Source organism: Eulemur rufifrons, chromosome 29, assembly GCF_041146395.1.
Source record: "Eulemur rufifrons isolate Redbay chromosome 29, OSU_ERuf_1, whole genome shotgun sequence".
NCBI lineage: Eukaryota > Metazoa > Chordata > Mammalia > Primates > Lemuridae > Eulemur > Eulemur rufifrons.
This window is the reverse complement of record NC_091011.1, coordinates 76,514,808-76,519,231: the sequence shown is the minus strand read 5'-3', so window position 1 is coordinate 76,519,231 and position 4,424 is coordinate 76,514,808.

Genomic DNA, 4,424 nt, shown 5'->3' with positions numbered 1-4,424 from the left:
AAAAATATAAAAGAAGATTTGCTATGGGAATTGGCTCACATGATCATGGAGGCTGAGAAGTGCTATGATAAGCCATCTGCAATTTGGAGTTCTGCCCTTAGGAAAACTAGTTAACCAGAGCCTAACCTGCAGGGATATTACCAGAGCCTAACTGACTTGGGAGAAAGGAAATACCCAACTCCAGCCCATTCTAGCCCACTCTAGCCATACTGTCCTACCTAAGGGGAGAAGAAAAAAACCCTGAGATACACTGTGAAGCCCATAGTCCAGAGGTTTCAGCTCACTGACAGGCTGAAACTTAATATGAAACTATGGAATTCTCCCTGTCTCCCCACACCTTACAGCCACATCACTAAAGACCTAATTATAGCACTTCCTTTCACTCAGTACATCATGTCTATCATGAAAAAAATGACAAAGCACGCTAAAGACGCAAAGCACAATTTGAAGAGACAGAGCAAGCATCAGAAGCAGACATGGCAAGGATGTTGGAATTATCAGACTAGAAATTTAAAACAGCTATGGTTAATATGCTCAGGGCTCTAATAGATAGATTAGCATGCAAGAACAGAAGAGCAATTTGAATGGAGAGATGGAAATCCTAAGAAAGAACCAAAAAGAAATGCTAGAGATCGAAAACATTGAAATAGAAATGAAGAATAACTTTGATGGGCTTATTAGTAGAGTGGGCATAGCTGAGGAAAACAAAATCTCTGAGCTTGAGGATTTCTCAATGGAAATCTTCAAAACTGTAAAGCAAAGTGAACAAAGACTGGAAAAAAAAATAAAACAAACAAACTAGAACAGAATGTTCAAGCACTGTGGAGCAATTACAAAAGCTGTAACATATAAGTAATAGGAATACGAGAAGGAGAATAAAGAGAAAAAGTAACAGAAGAAATATGTGAAATAATAATGACTAAAAATTTCCTCAAATTATTGTCAATCACCATACTACAGATCCAGGAAGCTCAGAGAACAAACATGATAAATGCAAACAAAACAAAACAAGACAAAAAAACCCCTTCACCTAGGCATATTACTTCCAAACTATAAAAGTAGAAAATCAAAGTTATAGAAGAAATCCTAAAAGAAGCTGGGGCGGGGGTGGGGAGGAAACATTTTCCCTATAAAAAACAAAGATAAGATTTACATCTGGTTTCTCTTCAGAAATAATGCAAGCGAGAGTGGAGTGAAATAGTTAAAAGTGTTGAGAGACAAAAGGATATAAAAACCAAAAAATGAAACAGAAAACACCAGCCTAGAATTCTATACCCTGTGAAATTATTCTTCAAGGGTTGAAGGAGAAATAAATACTTTCTCAGACAAACAAAAATTGAGGGAATTTGTTGCCAGTAGTCCTTCCTTGCAAGAAACGTCCAAAGCTTTTTAACAGAAGAAAATAATCTAGGTCAGAGACTTGGATTTGCATGAAGAAAGGATGAGCATGGTGGGGGTAGGGAGCCTACGGAAAATCTCTGTACCTTTGTCTTAAATTTGCTGTGAACCTAAAGCTGCTGTCAAAAATAAGGTCTTTAAAAATATCGGAGCAGTGTGCTGGCTTAACCTAAGTCTTTGCAGAACCATTCTGGCTTCCATGTTGAGAGTAGACTGCAGGTGGCATGAAAGGACGCGGAGATCCGCGAGAGGCTATGGCGCAATCCAGGAGAGATGCTGGTGAATTAGGACAGTAGGCAGAAGTGGTGACACGTGGTTGGCATCTGGACATATTTTAAATGTAGATCTGACAGGCTCTGTTGATGGATTGAATATAGGGTGTGAGAGAAGGAGAGAAGTTCAGGTTGAGCCCAAGATTTTTGATGTGAACAACTTGAAGAGAGGAGTTGTTGTCAGTTGATACGGGGAAGAAAACAGAGAGAATATGTTTTGGGGGTAAGATCAGTAGCTCATTTTTTGGACTTGAGTTGCCTATTGCACGTGCAGATGCAGTACTCTGTCAAGTAGCATCTGGAAAGATAAAGTCATGTTTATGTAGAGTAACACACTCCATCACCTAAGAGTTTTTAACAATAATGCTGCATTACTCAAACATTTTAGTTTATGGCCCATCTCTTGCACTCACATTCTTTGATTACTATTCTGAATATTAGGTTATATTATTACTTGATGATCTTTATCAAACAGATAATTTATCCTCATGTGTTATAGTCACTTTGTGTTTTCTCCAGTTTTCTTTAATGGGATTAGAAACTCTTGAGTGTAATATTAATGATAATATTAATCTCTGTGTCCAGGTTACTGAAATGAAGATAATTATGTTCCAATCCTTCACCTCTTTAAATCTTACAGACTTTTTTCATACAGTGATTTCTGTTTTACACTTAGTGAGTCCTTAGCACTCAAAAGGTTCCCTAATTTTGTGAAAAGTCTTGGGTCCATGATTTCTCTGCATGAAACACTCTCTCTTCTCAAAGTTATCTCTGAACCATTGAACCAGAAAGCACCCAGGTTGTTCTGTTGGGGGGACTTCACTTGGAGAAACATTGCCCTAGATGCTCTAAAAACCAGTCCATTCTTTATTCATTCTAGTCTTTTATAATTCCTTAGAACTTCTAAGACCATGTGACTATTTTAAAATTGTATGAACATCTTCTCATGTTTGATAGTACCAGGGATCCATTAATATTCAATTTAAATGAATTAATGCATGCAAAGAACAATGTCTTTCATAGAAAAAGCACTTCTGGAGTATTAGCCATTATTGCCATATTTTATTATTAATAATTTTACTATTACATATCACAATTCCTAAGGACACTATGAACTTCAAAAAACTCTATTTTTCTCTGCCTGCAGAGTTACTCAGCACTACACACACTGTTCATTTCAACCCAAATACTCCATGCTTTTGATAATCACCTGGATTAAGAGCTAGCCTAACCTGACAGAGGACGCCTTTAGCCTCAGATAGATAAAACACAAACCTATATTCCTGTAGACTGGTCCATACCCTTGAGGTTAATATCAGTGTATAAGCCATTATTTAGCCTTATGTCTTTGACATTTTAAATGTCCTGTGTCCCCCGAGAGGCCCTTTCCTCCCTCCCCTGTACTCTCATACTATGTGTTAATTAGCAGCGGGTATAGCAACTTCCTCCTCCCCTACATTCGTACCTGATCCCTGAACTGAAAAATGTTTGGCAGGAAGCTCAGTTTCTCTTAGAAACATTTAAATTGCTTCTATTCAAGAAATTTTGTTCTCTAACTATTCTTCTTTATTGAAATAGGTGGACTTTTTCAGTCTTCAGAGATTCTACAAGATAACAGGATATGATCTCTTCCTGATAATTTGAATACACCTTGCATTTTAATGTACTCGTCAATTGTTTTCTTTTGGTTTGGCTTTTTATATTCTCTGTCTGGGCAGCATTTGATTATGGCTTACCTTTCTCACAAAGGAAAAGGAGGAAAAACACATTAAAAGTTTTTACAATTTCATAATCGTGTTTTATGACTGTTCCCTCTCTTCTGCTGGGGAATAGAAAAATATGTGTTTTCTTTGTACTGGTCTTTTATTAGATGTACTTGAAGAGTATTTACTGAAACTAAGTTTTGCTTTGCTACTTATTTTGTCAGTTTTTGAATTTGAAATCAGTCAACATAGGGCTTATATAATATACTGGAATTATATTACTTTAAAGCTCAAAGTGATTTTAAGGTCTCGTAGTATTACCCAGCTTTTTTTTTCTTTCATATACAGAACTGATTTTCTGAGAAGTTAAATGACTTACACAAAGTCATACAATTTGACCCTAGTTGAATATTGATTTGGTTAGCATAAGAATTATAAGAATAGAATATCTCCTTCTGGGGATTATAAATAAAAACTTTCTTCTACTTAAACAGTATACTCACAGCAATCTCTAAAATACTCTCTTGATTCAGATAATACATAGTAGGTATTTTCAGACCATAAAATTAGCAGTATGAACAGTGTTCAGACCATAAAATCAGTGGTTTAGCATTCACCAAATGATGTACACATCTATGACCATATACATGCTATATGTTCTAGACAAACTATAACATCTGGGTGCTACAATTGACTCTTTAAACTTCTCTGTTCCAGAATTATTAAGTCCTGGTATCCTAAAAGCCATTTTAGGAGTTTGCCTGTTTCCTTCCTTCTTTTTTTCACTCTATTCATTGAGTTAAACACCTACATGCCAGACATTGTGTAAGTCCTAGGGACAAAACAGTGCATGAATTAAATACAAATCAGTCCCTCTTGCAGTTTACATTATGGTAGCACCTACACATACTAAAAACTATGTACTCAATAAGATTTTTGGTGAAAATATGATTAGAATTGAGAAAGAAAAGTTCAGAAAGAAAAGCACTCAGAGAGCATGACACAGGGCACCCTGACCTAGTGGCTGTGTCATAGAAAGATCCTTTGAGGA